Source organism: Podarcis vaucheri (assembly GCF_965113315.1).
Source record: "Podarcis vaucheri genome assembly, chromosome: 9".
In the NCBI taxonomy this organism is placed as follows: domain Eukaryota; kingdom Metazoa; phylum Chordata; class Lepidosauria; order Squamata; family Lacertidae; genus Podarcis; species Podarcis vaucheri.
Genome location: NC_138767.1, coordinates 78,928,109 through 78,947,846, shown reverse-complemented (window position 1 = coordinate 78,947,846; position 19,738 = coordinate 78,928,109).

Here is a 19,738-nt window from a genome sequence, read left to right as displayed (position 1 = left end):
CTTATAGAATTCCATGGGTTTCCCTCCCAAGGAAGTGGGATTAGGATTGCAGCCAGCCGGCAGCTCCGTGTTTTTCCACTTTGTTTCCTTTTACCTGTACCTGAATGCCCATATATTCCATTCTTATGAAACATTTGTGTGATCGGATTTGCTTTTTGTTTTTCTGAATTAAACGGTCTAAACTTTTGTCAGATAAATAAACACATTTCCCAAGAGTGTGATACTTTTAGATACAGATATGGCTCCCCATTTGTGCAATGATCTCCCTGGTGAGGTCTGCCTGGTGCTTTCTCTGACATCTTTTTGGTGCCAAGTAAACACGTATCTCTCTCCCTGTTCCCACAAACCTGGCTTTTATGGACTGAGCAGATTTTCTTCTGCTGTTAGTGTGCTGCCAAAGTTTCCTATGGTTGCTGTTGGGTGGGATGAGGGGAGTTGATTTTGTATATACGTGATTATATGAACTGCAGGCCTTTGTATAAGAATGTTAGATTTTTATATGAATTTTTAGTGGTATGATGTATTTATGTTTACAGACACTCCAAGTGTCCCTATTTTTTAGGGACAGTCCTGGATTTACAGAAGCTGTCCTGGTTTCTGATTTGATCCCAGAATGTCCCGCTTTTTATTAGGACGTCCCTATTTTCATTGGAGAAATGTTGGAGGGTATGAAGTTATGCGACTCCTGAACCAAGGAGATAAATGACTATACAATGTCTAGAAGACATCTGAAGACAGTCCTCTATAGAGAAGTATATGTTTTGCTGTATGTTGGAAGCCTCCCAGAGAAGCTGGGGCAATCCCTATCGTGTTTTATGACTTCCCTATAATGTTTTATGATTGTATGCGAACTGGAACTTGTCTGTGACTGAAATAATAAAGTCATTCATTCAAATTATTATTAATATTATGGAATAGGACCTCCCTATTTTCATCAGAGAAAAGTTGGAGGGTATGTGTTTATGTTTTAAACACAAATTGCTTGGGGACTTTGATAACAAGTCAGTAATAAATATAATAAAATGACAACAGCAATACCTTTCCTGGAAGATTTTTTTCTTTTAAGACCTAACCATCAATAGCCTCAACCTGCAATGACTTCATTTTGTAAAAAGAAAACCCAAACAGCAAACAGGGATAGCATATATACTTTATTTCACCTTAAAGCTCAAGAAGAAGTTTGAATTGCACAACGGTAATAACGAAGTGTGCTGAAGTATACTGTTGACCTGAGATTGCCATAAACCCTGCAATATCTCTGCAGTTACGGCATCAGGAATTGCAAGGAGCAGGGTTGTCATGTAGTACAGCTCCTGGGAACTATTGTCAGAATTTAATGAGTCTGCATTTATGGCTCAAGGACAGGCATGCATGGAATAATGTCTTATGTTATTGCAGTCCTCTCAAGCTATATACAGTGTCCCAACACAGTTCCTGGTTGCAGCAACCAGCTAGGAAGTGTTACCTTTTAATTTTTAGACCTTCTCCACAAGCAGAGTGGGCAAGAGTGTAAGGAACCTTGCAGACATGCTAATGGATGCATATAGCATTCTTCATGAGATGTCCTATTGTGGCCATGAGCAGGAGCCCGTGGACTAAAAGGGGGTCCAGAGAGGTAGACTTAGTGGCAGGTAGTCAAAAGGATGGTCAATATATCTGTGCTATTGACCTAGATAAGACCACCCAATCTCACTGGGACCCCAAGGCATAATATGAGAAAGCATAACCACCACAAGGTAGTTCAAACAGCCCATCCTCCTATTGTACTATCAAATCTCTATCAAATCATAACCACAATATTATAATCGAATCATTTCTGTTGCTCATAGATAAAATCCTACTAGCAAGTTCATCATACTATAATATTTCTTTAAATAGCCCCAAAAAGGCATCCATTCTTCCCTAAAGCACTTGTCATTCGATTCTCTTAATTTTTGCTGTTAATTTTGCCATAGTCCATTATCTTACTGATAATTATCTTACTGATCCAATCTTCTTGGGTTGGAACTTCTTCCTTCCATTTCTGCGCATATAAAATCCTAGATGCTCTTGCTTGGGGAGATTTCTGCCCCTGTAATCCCTAACAGAAACGTTTTGGGCTTTTTGATATACACATGCTAAACATGTTTTTTATCTTGTCATGTATCATTTCCCAAAATACCCTCTCTTTCTTGCAAGTCCCATCACATACCGAAAAAAAAATCATCTACCTGTTTACACTTTCCTCAGTTTCATAAATTCATGGCACACAGTGTTTCTTTTAAATGTGTGACACTGAACTTGCAATTAAAAAAATACTTTTATCATCTCTGAGAGCTAGGAACTTCCCTTCTAGAAAAGCCCCATAAAACGCCTTAAGCAGACCAGGATTGCTGTGCCCAGATTTCAAGATGGCAGCATGCTATCTTGACCTCAGAGTATGTGCTGCATCTACTTTCTGCTGAATGGCAAGTGGGGACTGAGTGATTGGTGGGAAGGTCTGCATTGGTGGGGTGGGCTGTGGCCTTTTTTGCTCATGTTTTATTTGTTTTGGAATGTGTGTAGGTGTTTTGTCTGGTTTGGGGAGGTGGTTGTGAGCACTGGCAGTCCCTGCCTGCTGCAAGATGTGTATTTTATGGGGCCGAAGATGATTCTTTGGAACTCTAAATGTGCCCCAAAGTAGTATATAATTGTTATGTACTGAGCTTGGATCCTAGATCAATAGGCAAGTAGGATCCTAGAAGGCAGCATCCTGATTGGTCTGCAGGAGCCGCCCAATCAGGCTCCAGGAGGAAGTGAATCAGCAGCCTGATTGGCCTGTAGCAGCAGCCCAATCAGGCTTCAGGAGGGGAGTTGAATCAGCCAATCACGTGGGATCCAATGTGTAAATAATGTCTATATAGCCAGAGGTTTTTGGGAAGACTGACTTCCTGTTTGCCATGAGCTGAAATAAAGAGCGTGAAATCCACACTTGACTCTTGAGTATATTTCAATAATCATGACTGTTCTTGAATGAACCTGCGTTCCTAAATATTTTGAGCTGTGACCAGTTGTTATGGTCCTGTGCTGCCAGTCACAGCAGAGCTCAACGGAGGGAGAAGCCAGCCAACCAGCCAAGTCTCAGGGGGGTACTTGCCTGGAGGCAGAGTCCATATACAAGGCCCAGTCCAGTCCTAAGGTCAGGAGTATCTCAGTTCACGTAGTCAGATGATCCGGGGGTCAAGAAAGCTGAGGGTCCAAGGTCACAAGAAGCAAGAAGCAGCAAGGTCTGATCAGAAACGACAAATGTTCCCAGCTGGAAGCCCTGTTTAAGAAAGCTGGAGCCAGCCAGTTCTCATCAGGGGCAAGAAGACTGATCAGCAGCAGATGGAATCACTTCGCCTTCTGCTCCTTCAGGCTGCTGCTCAACAGGTGAAGCTGACTACTGGCCCATGACACGTAGTTGGCACTATGAGGAACAAGTTTCTCCTTTTTGTATTCTTTCTCGTTTTGGTGCTTCCGTCCTGGCTTATTTCTGATTTACCTTATGTGCCACTGACAGGGCCGGTGCTGCCATGTGGTGGAGGAACGAGGTTGCTGCCTTAGGCGACAGGAAGAAACGGCAAGGTGTTAAAGAACAGAGCTACGTTTGCCACACAACCTGCTCTCTACCCCTAAGCTAGTATGCTCCACTCAGGGAGGGTGGAAGTCTGTTCTGTCATTAGTGTTGTAGATGAAATTCCCAGTCTACTTACCTTCTGTACATGGAACAAGGGGTGCCATTCTGTCCATGGGAAAATGTCTTGGGCCAGTCCTGACCACCCCTAAGCTTCAGTTTCCTCAGCCAGACCTTGTACAGTGATAGATACTGAAGCAAGTGACATGGCAAGACGTGGCTTTTACAACACTTTCCAGGCCAGCTGGTACCCAGCCCCAGTGCCAACAATGCCTTGCTTTGTTCCCACTCCATGTTGCTTTTACCTCATGTCAACAGCCCCTCAGTGCACCCACCCCTCCCTTGCTTCCAGGACCTTGCATAAGCTGGTCCTCATATCAAATCTCTGGAAGATCTTTATGGTTATTTTCTTCCATGGCTCATGCTTCCCATTTGGATCTCTGGGGATACAGCATCATATGGTGTTTTGGGTGTCATCCAGTTCTCTATAAAAACGGTGGACTAACCATCTTGTGGATGAGTAGATGGGGAGGAGCAAAGGTTTCGCTTCTCCACTGCCGTGCATGCAAAGGAAAGAAAAAGCAAGATTGGGCCCAAACGACAGAAGATGTTCACTGTGCCTCCCGCTGACTCTTCGCCAAGCCTCATTTACTTGCTTCCTGGAGAATTGCACCCAGATCTTTTGTGCTCTCTGAAGGTGTTATGTATTGCAGTTCTCACCCTGGCCACCAGGAGTATCGTGTAGATAGTTTTCACTCAGGTCCACGTCACGTTAGGCGGGAAACCCTGAGTTGTTGTTGCTACAATGTTGACAGCCGGCTGCCTATAAAAGCAGGCCGGCTGAGCTGTTTGCTGTTCAGTTCTGTTCCAGCTTACAAATAAAGAGCTGCTTTGGAGAAATCGCTGCGTCATCTGCTATGTCTACTCACTATTCAACACTGGCGACGAAGGTGGGATCAATGGACATCAGAGCACAGCCAAACACAGCCACCCTCTGAGCTGAGCTGAATCATAGAACTGAAACACTGAGCAAAATCACGGAGCAGAACCGATTCAGAGCTGACTGTTCTGGCTAGAGCACTGTGTTCCATCCATCGCCCTTCACGCCGGCATCAAAACCATGGCTTCACTCGTGCCTCTACCGCCGTTTGCCCCAGCCTCTGAATCATGGGACTCCTACCTCGCTCGGTTCGACTGCTACCTCCAAGCCAACAAGCTGATGGAAGTATCACAGGAGCATAAGCGGGGCCTATTCCTCAGCCTCTGTGGGCCTGAGGTGTTCGAGACGGCCCGAGCATTGGTTGCGCCTGAAGCAGTTCAGGCAACACCATGGGACATGATTCAAGAGAAGCTCTGCAACCACTACGCGCCAAGCCGTCCAAGATTGCTGCCCGCCATGCGTTCTACCACCGGAACCAGGCAGAGGGGGAGTCAATTAAGAACTACACCGCCGCCCTCCGACAGGCTGCAATGCACTGCAAGTTCCGAGACTTAGATGATGCCCTGATGGATCGAATCGTCTGCAGGGTCCGGGACATCCGTCTGCAACGGCGTCTCCTCGCCAAGCCAGACCTCACGCTGCAGAAAGCCATTGAGGAGGCCGTGGCCTCGGAAGCTGCCGAACGCTCTGCCCAGGAGATCCGCAAGGCCAGCAGCCCGCGTCACACTACCGCTGTGCCCCCAACTGTGGCCCCAGCTCCGGAGCAGTCATTAATGGAAGGCGAGGCTCCACCTACATCTTCCTCACAAACTGAAGGCATGGAGCTGAGCCAAGCCATTTCAGTGGGTCTGCCTGGCTGTCCAGAGACTCAGACCACCGCCATGCCTGACCATCTGCCGAGTCCGCTCGCAGTGGTTCCTTCGACAGCAGTGGAGCCAGGGAACTCGGGCTCAATGCCACATTTGGTCGCAGCCAGAATCGGAAGGTCACCCGGACTCTGGTACTTGGCCCTCGGCGATCCAGCAGGATTTCCAAGTGCCCAGCGTACTTAAGAGACTATGTTCACTGGACAAACTGCACATGTAAAGCTGTATGGTGAATAGGGTCAATTAATATGCTTATGTGCCTTACTGAAACCAATAAGCGTACAGTGGTGCCCCGCAAGACGAATGCCTCACAAGACGGAAAACTCGCTAGACGAAAGAGTTTTCCGTTTTGGAGGTGCTTCGCAAAACGAATCTCCTATGGGCTTGCTTCGCAAGACGAAAATATCTTGCGAGTTCCTGCGGGTTTTTTCCCCTCCCCCCCCCTTTTCAGCTGATCCGATAAGCTGATAAGCCGCTAAAAGCCGCTAATAGCGCTAATTCTCTAATCCGTCAATGGGCTTGCTTCGCAAGACAAAAAAACCGCTAGACGAAGAGAATCACAGAACGGATTATTTTCGTCTTGCGAGGCACCACTGTAATGCTGTTTGTAATGGAACCACTATGATTGTAACTAATGCCTTATCTCGGTGGGGAGGGGTGTTATGTATTGCAGTTCTCACCCTGGCCACCAGGAGTATCGTGTAGATAGTTTTCACTCAGGTCCACGTCAGTTACGTTAGGCGGGAAACCCTGGGTTGTTGTTGCTACAATGTTGACAGCTGGCTGTCTGTAAAAGCAGGCCGGCTGAGCTGTTTGCTGTTCAGTTCTGTTCCAGCTTACAAATAAAGAGCTGCTTTGGAGAAATTGCTGCGTCGTCTGCTATGTCTACTCACTATTCAACAGAAATAGCCAGATGAGCACTTTCACAGAGCTGGATAACTTCACAGCCAAGGTGAAAACTTACTTTCAAGGACAGCAGTAAAACTCCAAAAAGCCTCTTGGACTCATCAGAGTGTGGCTGGATTCCAAATTCCCTTTTCTTTCTTCCCTACCTAGTGAGCTTTATCTCCTGGACGACTTCCAACCTTCTAAAAGTTTTATACATAATACGTTTCTTTACATCCTGGTTTCTCAACTAATCTTATTTATTGGTGTATCATTTTTCAAGAGAGGACTCTGCTCTTTTATAGAGCTATCTTGCAGTTCTATATAATATATTAGCTACCTGGTGGAAGAGCTGTTAACTCCAAAATGCTGTTGTTTGCTTGGTTAGTTGGAACAATGTTTTTTCCTCCTCTGCCATCTTTCAGTCTATAATATGATTGAAACTAGCAGTGTGTATGTGCCTAAATCCCCAGTGCTTGGGGCAGATGTAGCTGTCTCTAAAAACGTACTATTTTCTGTGTTCTGGAAAATAAGAGCAATTCCCATCCACCATTTGGACGGGGATGGAAGTCTGACTGCAGTAACAGCATTAGGAATAATAGCTAATGCTATTCCAGGCTGCACCCAAAGCAGTCTAGTATCCATATCAAGGAACGCATAGGCGCCAACTCCTAGGGGCCCAGATCCCTTTGCCCCACATAAAATATTTGGGCCCCCTCCCCCAAGCTGATGGGCATAATTGTCTTCCTTTTCCTTGTTTGGACTTCATTTTCCAACGAGCCCTGTAAAGGAACTTGTAGAAGGGTTCCTGGATGGCAAGGGAGATGGGATTGGGCAAACACCTCTGACTTCATTTCTTATGGTCCTTGTGGTTGGAGCTGGAAGGCCGGGGGGGGGGGGGGAGTGAGCAGAGGAAATCCTCAACTTCAAAACAAGAAGAAACTGAGATTTGCATTCCCTGGCTCCTTCTGCAAAGTGTGTGTGTGTGTTGCACAGTCTGTCTGCCACATGCACTTCTAACAGCAAGTGAAGCTCCCATTGACAGTCCCAGTCCTCTCAATTAAATCCCTCACAGAATCACTATTTCAACCACATAAGACACGCTGTAAGAGCCAGGGGTGGAGGGAGAGGGGGAGAAGGGACATTGCTCAGAGCTTCACCATTTACTTTCAAGTTTCTTTTGTGCATTCCCTTCTTTCTCCTGCCCCCCATCCCATATCACTGACCTTGTCTAGTACCCCCGCCCCATTTCCCTTAAGTTGGTGCCTCTGAAGGGAAGTAAGTACCATTCAATTTTGCCTTGGTCAGACCACACCTGGAATCCTGTGTCCAGTTCTGGGTGCCACTGTTTAAGAAGGATGTTGACAAGCTGGAATGTGTGCAGATGATAAAGTGCCTGGAAACCGAGCCTTATGAGGAATGGTTGAAGAAGCTGGGTATGCTTAACCTGGGAAAGAGGCAACTGAGAGGAAATATGATTCCACTGCCAATTTGCAAAATACCCAGCCAGAGAGCATAAATTCATTTACAGATATTACATTACATTACATTACATTACATTACATTACATTACATTACATTACTGTCAGGGAACTGACATCGGAGCGAGAGGCGAAGGGGAGGCTCCCAGATTATGCTGGCGAAGGACCCAGCAGCAGGGGGAGAAACAGCTCAGTAGAGGGGGAAGCCAATCAGCGCAACACCAGGGATAAAGGGGGGCAGACGGGGGAATCGGAGGGAGGGCTCCAGGACTCTTCACTGGACGTCAGTGAGGAGAGCCCAGGTCCTCCGCTACCCATGCCTTCCCTGCGCAGAAGACTCCCGCGCAGTGAGAGGAGGAGGAGACTGGGTGTCAAACAACTTTTATGTTGGAAGAGGTTCAAGAAACGCCCACTGACGGATTCTGCCAGTGACTGAGACAGCCACGATGAGAAGGGGCTGCGCAGTCAGAAAGGTTTAACAAGGCAAATTAACCGAGAAAGGCACCAGTTTACGCACGAGTAACTCATACCCATTACAATTACAATTACATTACATTACATTACATTACATTACATTACATTACATTACATTACATTATTATTAGCTTGCTATGGATGGGCTGGTGGCAGGGATGCCAACAAGATTTTCTGGGCCTCGTACACTGTATGTGGATTGGGCCCCTGCATCCTGCCTCTCCCCCACCTCAACCTATTGACAAGAATGGCTACTTATGTACACATATTAACTTAGGCTAGCCGACCTCACATCATTGTCAAAACAAGATGACACCTGATTGGCTCTCTAAACACTCCTTTTTCTGGTTATTTGGCTATAACTTTTGATAGAATGCAGATAACTGAACAAACATTGTTGCATTACATTCTTCATTAGATTATCTTTCCATCGATATATACTTTTATGGTATTACTCCAAAACAAAGTGGTGTTATGAGCTATCAAACCTTGGAAATACACTTTGTCCAAAAGGTTTCCACAATTTTGGCCACTAGTGTACCCCTGTAAACAAAAGGGCTAGAATTATCACCATTTAAAAATAGGAAGCTGGAACATTCAGCAAAGTGACCTAGAATGTACCTGAGGGACGCAGGCTTCCACAATGGTGCCTCCCTGCCCGCTTCTCATGCCTATGGTCTTGGGGCATGGGCATAGCCAGGATTTTTGTGGGGGGGGGGAGGCTTTCGTCATGCAGGCCTGATTTGGAAAGAGGCAACAGCGAGTGCTGCAAAAGAAAACTCTTGATTTTTTTCTTTATGAAGCCTGAAAGTGAATGAGAACGCCAGTCTCCATAAGATTCCCTCACCCCACACAGCTATTCTTCTGAAGGCTAATTTACAACCATTGCTGCCTGATGAAAACCAATTCTTCACAAAGAGGCATTCTTTGAATGGCCTGCCTCGAGCCCTCAGGGGCTGGCTACTTCCCAGTCGGTTGCCGGACTCACAAGTAGCAGCAGCCTCACATTCTGCAGCTGCAAGCACAGTATACATTGTGTTCCTGTCGGAACAATGCTCAAAGGGGCACACATCTGGCAGGCTAGTTAGCCAACACAGTATTTAAACGATCTGGTCGAAAACATGGACCCATATGCTCAAACATTTCTCCGATGAAAACAGGAATGTCCTATTCCATCATCATCATAACAATAATTTTTTTATTTATACCTTTCCCCTCTGGCAGGGTTGCTCCAGCCAACATATATGAAAACATAATAAAACTTCCCTATACAGGGCTTTCTTCAGAGGTCTTCCAAAGGTTGTATCTCCTTGGCTTGGGGGTCACATAGCTCCACATCCTCCAACATTTCTCCGATGAAAATAGGGATGTCCTAAGAGAAAGTGAGACATTTTGGGATGAAATCAGAAACTGGGACAGCTTCTGTAAATCTGGGACTGTCCCTGGAAAAGAGGGACACTTGGAGGGTCTGTGAACATTCCCAACACCCAAACTACTTATTTCATAAATAATTAGCTTAATTTGCCTCTGTGTGTGCAAAAGTGGGGGCATGGATATCCTATTCTTTTTCTAATTGTTTGTGCAAAAGATGGAGCTGGCAAACCTTTAAGAATTTTCATTTGGTTAACCACCTACGTTTTTCACCAGCTAAGTAATCAAATATAAACACAAAGAGGTCTGCCCCTCACCTACAACCTCACAATTAACATTTTTTTTCTCACTGGGCAGTGCTTTTGCAGGGTATGATACAAATGTTATGATGAATTAAAATAAAATTTCCTCCCACCAATTAACCAGCTAAGCTATTATAAAGTAAGACCATCAATAAGATTTTAATGTCAATATTGCTTAGAACAAATTTCAATGGAATGTCATTTGTTTGTTTTAACATATTTCCATATCAAATGCACAGAATCATACATTGAAATCTATCGGACAATGCAGAGCTGCAGAAATAAATGATGTAGGGAGAAGGATGGCTTTCTGGCCTAGAATGAATCAATGGGAGGATGACCCTGTTAACTGATGTATTGGTGCAATGTTAAGTTTCCATGTTGATATTGTTAGGAGTTTGGGTGCGGGGTGGGGTGGGGTGGAAAGTCAACTGTGTGTCGACTGTGTGCCGAATGCAAGTCTTAGGCATTTTTAGCAGCCTCACAGAATAAGAAGCAAAGTCAAAGCACATCAATAAATATTGAATTAGATTTCCAGTCTCTCCATTTTTTTATCTAATTACGGAGTGTTTGGAGACATATGGTAATTAAGCAGTTAAGAGGACTATATTGAACACTGGGTAGTTATCCTCATAATCACCTCACAAACTTCAAAGTGAGCTGGTCCTCTCAATAAAAGCAGAAATAGATACATCCCTACTGGATGGATGAATTTATTTCCATTTTCTAAAGCTTGAAGGCAAATCTGGGCAAGTCCACTGACTTCACTGAATGTATTACCATGGACAGAAATTTGTTGGCATTTTAAATGTGGGTGGATGTTCCTCCAGGAGTCTGTTATCTATTACTCCCAGAATGGCAGCCTATGAGTTTCTGATTAGTGTAATTGACACAGAGCAGACAACAACAAAACCCCAGAGTGGCTGTGCAGCTGCTGTGAAAGGTAAACTCAATGATGGCATTAAACAGATTAATTCATTTAGGATGTATAATTTACAATGGTAATGAGGATTGTCTGGGGACTGCTATCGTATCATCCATCAACACTTTCAATCTTAAGGCTAGTAATCTGTTAGCAATTTCAATATTGTTTATCCAACTGATATATATATATTCTCCTTCTTCCTTGCAGGTTGGCCCACACTCTCAAGATGTATAGCCAGTGGTTTACTTGGTTCAGCTAGTAGAACCGTGCTCTGCCAGGTAACCAGAATCAATACCTGAAGGTCTGGCAAACCCCCCATTCATCATCCCTAATTTGTTCCATCCCTGGCCCCTCAGATTCTACCCAGACTCCTGTCCTGCTTTCTAGGTTCTTCTGGGCTCTGCTTATGACCAGCCAGATTTCTGTCTTCCATTAATGGCATTTATGCTAGGATACAGAACCCTTGATTCTCTGACCCAACCCAACGGTGAGATTATACTCCTTCCATCTTCTGTGCAAGGCAACTGACCACGACAACAGAGGTTTCTGCAGCTACTGGATGGCATCCCCTTTAATGACACGCTCTTCCTGGGAGGAAGACAGTATGGCCTCCCAAAATCCCTTGGCTCAGATACTCTTTCCTCTTTCCTTCTCTCCTTCACAACCACTGGCTACTAAGCAGCTCCAATAGGATCCCCCCCCCCCCAAGTAGCCAGCTTTCACATCCTATTTTGCTTCTTTTATTCTGACCTAGTCCCAGCTTTGTCAAGTAATAGTTTTGCAGCCTTCCAAAATCAGTCAGATTTTGGCATTCTTGTTTGTTTGTTCTACAGCTGAATGCCGTCTGCTGAGACGGCTCAGCTCCTGGTTTTGGCAAGCTTTGCTTCTTCTTTTCTGCACTCATTTGCATTCTTTGTGCAGATGTGTAGCTCAAGCTGGAAAGCAAAGGTAGCAAGATAGTAACGTGAAAGTGGATGATAGGATGGAAAGACATCTCTCCAGCCTCTGCACCAAGTAGCAGTTTCCTGAAGCATATAGTGGGATTATCTTTATTTGTACTTACTGCTGTGAATGCTGTTCTTTCTGAAAGCTATGTAGTCTGGCTGCCCAGGAACTTTTAACTCACCCCTTGTAGCAGTGAACTTCATATTACATGCTGCTTCAAGATGCCATTTCCTCAGTCAGCTGATCAGCAGTGCCTGCAACCCCTGAGTTGCATCTCATACACCGTATCACTTGCAGGGCACATGGGGATGGCTTTGCTGACAAAACCTTGTGGGCCAAGTGGGAGATTCTCCATGCCTGCAATAATTTAAATAAACTGTGGTTTAATGTATACAAGCAGTATACTAGTGCACATTACTGAAATCACAGGTGCTATCTATTACTGTTTGTAATAGATTAAGCAGTGCTTTTTTCCTGGGGGGACGCAGGGGTACGCATACCCCTAAACATTTTGAGAATCTAATTTGGCCTCATTGAGGGACAGTATTTCAATCTGAGTAGGAAAATGAGAGTACCCCTAAGTATTTTTTTAAAGAAAAAAAGCATAATGCAGTGGAAAAGGTTTGATTTAAAACACTGTGGAGGTGAGGGTGGGAAGTCAACTTATGAAACAATGTAATTATTTGATATGAAGAGTATTGGGGAAATGCTTGAAAATTTTAATGAAAAAAATTGCAAAAATTATATAAATCAGCTTTCAGGTTACTGACACACGATTAGGAAAACACACGTGGATTTTCTCTGCTGCAGTTGATCTTCACCCAAAGAGGAAGGTATCTGCAGGCTTGGGGGAATCCCAGGTTGTGCAGAAGTGCAAATTTAAGGTGAGTGGGTGGAATTGATTGACAGGCAGGCTGGAAACCTGAACAGAAGCAACACTGGCCAGACTGAGTATTGAGCTGGGCTCTGGATCTGTGAAGACCAGTGTGACATATTTGTGCATCTGTGCTTTCCGAAGGATGACTCAGGGACCCAGATCCAATGCTCTTCTCCCACACATGTATTTCAGAGCACCATCTTTATCTTAGAATGCAGACTAAGTGGGAGAGGGTGACATGCACTTTTATCTCCTTGGAAAGCAAAAGCTGAGTATGAGAAGAACCAGCAGCCGCATGACTGGCTGCATACCTAGTTAAAAGTCATGAGCTATGAAAAGTGGGCCATCTGGACCGTGGAACGTGGATGTCTGCAGCACTTCACAAACCAGTTTAGGTGGAAACTGTTAGTTATTTAAAAAATATATATCTAAAAATCCAGCCATTGCATTAGCAATGCAAATTGGCCTTAAACTTTCTAAATAGAATATTAAACGGTAACTGCACAGTCAAAAGAGTATTTATTAGTAGTGACAGTGTAATAAATCACAATCCACACAGAAGGCAAGCTACAAAATCCTGCCATGCTTAATGAGAGGTTGAATTAAGAGGAAGTGAAGTTACCTTGCCTTATCGAAGTGGGAGGCTGCATGCCCTTTTGATGTTCTCCTTTTGGTCCACACAGAAAAGGTTTTCACCTTAGCCTAATTAACTTTTTTATCATTAGAAGTTAGAAATATTGAATTGTGCCAGACATAGGTCAGTGTAATGATAATTTAATGGATATGTATTACTCTGCAAGTAAAGCTTTGAATATGTGCTATATGCATCACATTACCATTGACCTATGCAAATTTCCATCCTGGCGTCTTTCATTCTTTGCCGCTGCTGCATTCATGCCTCTTCTCTTCCCTCTCATCTCTTTAAACAATGATTTCCTCATTTTCATATTAATTGCATCAGTTAACCGAGATAATGCTCTGACTGAAAATGAGCAGCAGGATAAATTGGGGAAATGGCACACTCATTCTTTTTGCTTAATCAATTTCACAAGACCCACAAAACGACGCCTTAATTTGACTTCCTATAATTGCTGATCATTAGGCACAGGATCCCTGTGAAACACCTTTGTTTATTCCCATCTCAGCGCTGATTGATGGAGTCACAGTCACTCACCTATCGGAGGGACACAGATTTTTCTGCCACTAGGCAGCCGGCTTTGCAGATACCCTGGAGAACTTCAAAACAAGCAAATGCTAATGCATTTGGAAAATGAATTGCATGGGTAAATAAAACCACTTTGGCTAATGGCGCCCAGGAGTTCCTGTACGGCAAGCATGATGTCACAAAATGCTCTGCACCTCCTAAATTTCACATCTGAAAGGCACAGGCAGCCATGTTTCTCCCCCCCCCGCCCCAAAGATTTTTAACTAGTCACACTATTATTGTGTATCTACATATTTTGTAATTTGCATGTACACATAGATATATTGAGGTCCCATACTGAGAAACCATCTATGAGACTCAGAATGGAGATAGATATCAATTTCAATTTTTAAAATGTTCATGCTTGATATTTAGTCAGAATAATACAATGATTGTGTTTTATGTTTTTAAGGCAAAAGCAGGAAGTTATTTACAGAATAAATTCCTTTTGGATTGTGGTGTGTGTGTGTGTGTGTGAAAACCTGGGAGAAAGGGTTACTGTACAATGGTGAAGAAGTGCATAAATTAGAGAGAAAGAGAGAGAGAGAAGAATTTGCATATGTGAGGCCCTAAATTCAGCCTAAAGCAACTCCAGCACTAAACACTTTAACTGTACCTTGTTTTTTTTATAAATATTTTTATTGTTTTTTTTCCAGATAAGAAATTTGTCATCAAATTATACAGAGAAATATCAGTTACAGAAAAAAGAAAGAAAAGAAAAGAGAAAATGGTTATTTCAAGCCTGTTCCAATCTATTTATCGGACTTCCCCGAATCTCCCTCGCAGTGCATTCTTAACAAAATAAAATTTCAGCAAATTATAACCTTGTTTCATGCATTTTTTTTATACCTTCAAAACCTACATTTTAGTTTAAATTGTTGTTGTTGTTTAGTCGTTTAGTCGTGTCCGACTCTTCGTGACCCCATGGACCAGAGCACGCCAGGCACTTCTGTCCTCCACTGCCTCCCGCAGTTTGATCAAACTCATGCTAGTAGCTTCAAGAACACCATCCAACCATCTCATTCTCTGTCGTCCCCTTCTCCTTGTGCCCTCCATCTTTCCCAACATCAGGGTCTTTTCCAGGGAGTCCTCTCTTCTCATGAGGTGGCCAAAGTATTGGAGCCTCAGCTTCACGATCTGTCCTTCCAGTGAGCACTCAGGGCTGATTTCCTTCAGAATGGAGAGGTTTGATCTTCTTGCAGTCCATGGGACTCTCAAGAGTCTCCTCCAGCACCATAATTCAAAAGCATCAATTCTTCGGCGATCAGCCTTCTTTATGGTCCAGCTCTCACTTCCATACATCACTACTGGGAAAACCATGGCTTTTACTATACGGACCTTTGTTGGCAAGGTGATGTCTCTGCTTTTTAAGATGTTGTCTAGGTTTGCCATCGCCTTTCTCCCAAGGAGCAGGCGTCTTTTAATTTCGTAACTGCTGTCACCATCTGCAGTGATCATGGAGCCCAAGAAAGTAAAATCTCTCACTGCCTCCATTTCTTCCCCATCTATTTGCCAGGAGGTGATGGGCCCAGTGGCCATGATCTTCGTTTTTTTGATGTTGAGCTTCAGACCATATTTTGCGCTCTCCTCTTTCACCCTCATTAAAAGGTTCTTTAATTCCTCTTCACTTTCTGCCATCAAGGTTGTGTCATCTGCATATCTGAGGTTGTTGATATTTCTTCCGGCAATCTTAATTCCGGCTTGGGATTCATCCAGCCCAGCCTTTCGCATGATGAATTCTGCATATAAGTTAAATAAGCAGGGAGACAATATACAGCCTTGCCGTACTCCTTTCCCAATTTGGAACCAATCAGTTGTTCCATATCCAGTTCTAACTGTAGCTTCTTGTCCCACATAGAGATTTCTCAGGAGACAGATGAGGTGATCAGGCACTCCCATTTCTTTAAGAACTTGCCATAGTTTGCTGTGGTCAACACAGTCAAAGGCTTTTGCATAGTCAATGAAGCAGAAGTAGATGTCTTTCTGGAACTCTCTGGCTTTCTCCATAATCCAGCGCATGTTTGCAATTTGGTCTCTGGTTCCTCTGCCTCTTCTAAATCCAGCTTGCACTTCTGGGAGTTCTCGGTCCACATACTGCTTGAGCCTTCCTTGTAGAATTTTAAGCATAACCTTGCTAGCATGTGAAATGAGTGAAATTGTGCGGTAGTTGGAGCATTCTTTGGCACTGCCTTTCTTTGGGATTGGAATGTAGACTGATCTTCTCCAATCCTCTGGCCACTGCTGAGTTTTCCAAACTTGCTGGCATATTGAGTGTAGCACCTTAACAGCATCATCTTTTAAAATTTTAAACAGTTCAGCTGGAATACCATCACTTCCACTGGCCTTGTTATTTGCAGTGCTTTCTAAGGCCCATTTGACTTCACTCTCCAGGATGTCTGGCTCAAGGTCAGCAACCACACTACCTGGGGTGTACGAGACATCCATATCTTTCTGGTATAATTCCTCTGTGTATTCTTGCCACCTCTTCTTGATGTCTTCTGCTTCAGTTAGATCTTTACCACTTTTGTCCTTTATTATGGTAATCTTTGTACGAAATGTTCCTTTCATATTTCCGATTTTCTTGAACAGATCTCTGGTTCTTCCCATTCTGTTGCTTTCCTCTATTTCTTTGCATTGCTCGTTTAAGAAGGCCTTCTTGTCTCTCCTTGCTGTTCTTTGGAAATCTGCATTCAATTTCCTGTATCTTTCACTATCTCCCTCGCATTTTGCTTGCCTTCTCTCCTCCGCTATTTGTAAGGCCTCGTTGGACAGCCACTTTGCTTTCTTGCATTTCTTTTTCATTGGGATGGTTTTAGTTGCTGCCTCCTGTATAATGTTGCGAGCCTCCATCCATAGTTCTTCAGGCACTCTGTCCAGCAAATCTAAATCCTTAAACCTGTTCCTCACTTCCACTGTGTATTCATAAGGGATTTGACTTAGATTGTATCTTACCAGCCCAGTGGTTTTTCCTACTTTCTTCAGTTTAAGCTTGAATTTTGCTATAAGGAGCTGATGATCTGAGCCACAGTCAGCTCCAGGTCTTGTTTTTGCTGACTGTATAGAGCTTCTCCATCTTTGGCTGCAGAGAATATAATCAATCTGATTTCGATGTTGCCCATCTGGGGATGTCCATGTGTAGAGTCGTCTCTTGTGTTGTTGGAAAAGCGTGTTTGTGATGACCAGCTTGTTCTCTTGACAGAACTCTATTAGCCTTTGCCCTGCTTCGTTTTGATCTCCAAGGCCAAACTTGCCAGTTGTTCCTTTTATCTCTTGATTCCCTACTTTAGCATTCCAATCCCCTATAATGAGCAGAACATCCTTCTTTGGTGTCACTTTGATAAGGTTTTGTAAGTCTTCATAGAACTGGTCAATTTCAGTTTCTTCAGCACCAGTAGTTGGTGCATAAACTTGGATTACTGTGATGTTAAAAGGTCTGCCTTGGATTCATATCGAGATCATTCTATCATTTTTGAGACTGCATCCCAGTACAGCTTTCGCCACTCTTTTGTTGACTATGAGGGCCACTCCATTTCTCTTACGGGTTTCTTGCCCACAGTAGTAGATATGGTAGTCATCCGAACTGAATTCGCCCATTCCCGTCCATTTTAGCTCACTGATGCCCAGGATGTCAATATTTATTCTTGCCATCTCATTTTTGACCACATCCAACTTACCCAGGTTCATGGTTCTTACATTCCAGGTTCCTATGCAATATTTTTCTTTACAGCATTGGACTTTCCTTTCGCTTCCATGCATATCCACAACTGAGCGTCCTTTCGGCTTTGGCCCAGCCGCTTCATCAGCTCTGGATCTACTTGTACTTGTCCTCCGCTCTTCCCCAGTAGCATGTTGGACACCTTCCGACCTGAAGGGCTCATCTTCCAGTGTCATAACTTTTATATGCCTGTTGTCTTTGTCCATGGAGTTTTCTTGGCAGGGATACTGGAGTGGCTTGCCGATTCCTACTCCAGGTGGATCACGTTTGGTCAAAACTCTCCACTATGACCTGTTCATCTTGTGTGCCCTGCTCGGCGTAGTTCATAGCTTCTCTGAGTTCTTCAAGCCCCTTCGCCACGGCAAGGCAGTGATCCATGAAGGGGTAGTTTAAATTACTTATTGCCAATTTACTTTAAAGGGACGCGGGTGGCGCTGTGGGCTAAAGCCTCAACGCCTAGGGCTTGCTGATCGAAAGGTCGGCGGTTCGAATCCCCGCGGCGGGGTGCGCTCCCGCTGCTCGGTCCCAGCGCCTGCCCACCTAGCAGTTCGAAAGCACCCCCGGGGGCAAGTAGATAAATAGGTACCGCTTACCAGCGGGAAGGTAAACGGCGTTCCGTGTGCGGCTCTGGCTCGCCAGAGCAGCGTTGTCACGCTGGCCACGTGACCCGGAAGTGTCCCCAGACAGTGCTGGCCCCCGGCCAATAGATGTGAGATGGGCGCACAAACCCCAGAGTCTGTCAAGACTGGCCCGTTCGGGCAGGGGTACCTTTACCTTTACCTTTAATTTACTTTAAACAGCCAATATAATAACATTTCCAACCTTTAAACCTTAATCTTTTCATTAATTTATTTATTTAATTTCAATATCTTGTGTCCTCTTTGCTGGAGCTAATCTTTCCAATTTGTGCGAATTCTTATAGTTCATATAGTTTATAAAACTTTTGCAAATAATCTTTTCCAGTCCTCCTCCATTGCTTCTTCATCCAGGTCTCGGATCCTGGCAGTCATCTCGGCCAGTTCCATATAGTCTTTAGCTGTACCTTGTTGCATGAAAATTCCATCACTAGATAAGGCTGCCGACTTTAACCATAGGAGAGAACCTTTCCAACTGGTCATCCGCATAATTACGTGATCTGAGGCAAACAAAGAAACAGGCAGAATGTATTATTTTAAATGTATTTGCTAATTTCTCCCTCTGAACTTTCCTCTGTAAGCTTTAGTATTACATGCAAATTACATGCTTTTATTTCTCTCTTTCTCTCTGCTTTGCTCAAGCCACGGCAAAACTTTGAGGAGGAAGGGCATGCAAGGAAGGTTTCAATAAGGGAAAGCTTTTCATACCTCACACTCTCTTCTAAAGTATTGATAAAACATCAAAGATGAACATTTTATCTCTGGCCTCCTAATACACCTTTAAAAGCATTTTGTGTGTGTGTGTGTGTGTTCGAATATGGAAAATTGCAAAGGGGCCCCACAAGGAAACCAGGAGTGTGTGTTGTTTTGTGCAGTGAAATGACTGTGGGCTAGGGCTAGCCCATCCATGAGGCAAGGTGAGATGGCCACTTCAGGTGGCAGGATCCACAGGGACAGCAGATCCCGCCTCCAGGGAAGGCTTCGCCTGATGCTGCAATGGCAACAACAGCAGCAGTGCACTCCTTGGAGGCCCCCTTGACGGTCTCTCTTAGAGTGCTGGTCTCCTCTCGCCCTTGTTCTCGATGGAGATGTTTGTTCCCCTCTTGTTCCTGATGTGGATCTTCACTCACGTTTGTTCCCTGGCCAGAGGGCTGGATGCCAGTTTGTGATTTGCCTCAGGTGCCCAAATGTCTCAGGCTGCCCCTGCTGTGGGCTCCGTCTTAAACACAGTGGCCCAATTAAGCTAAAGTTAATCATGACTAAAACCAGGGGCAGACCTGGGTCTTTCAAATTTCAGCGGCACTCTGTGCGAACCCAAAATTTGGCACCCCTCTGCCTTTTGCCTTCTGCTGCCTCAATATTTGCGCCAGCCTATGGCACCCACTAGGCTCAGTGCCCAGTATGGGGGAACTGGTCGCACTGCCCTAAATCCACCTCTGCTAAAAACAGATTGCTTTCAATGAATGGGTAAGTTATCTGAGACT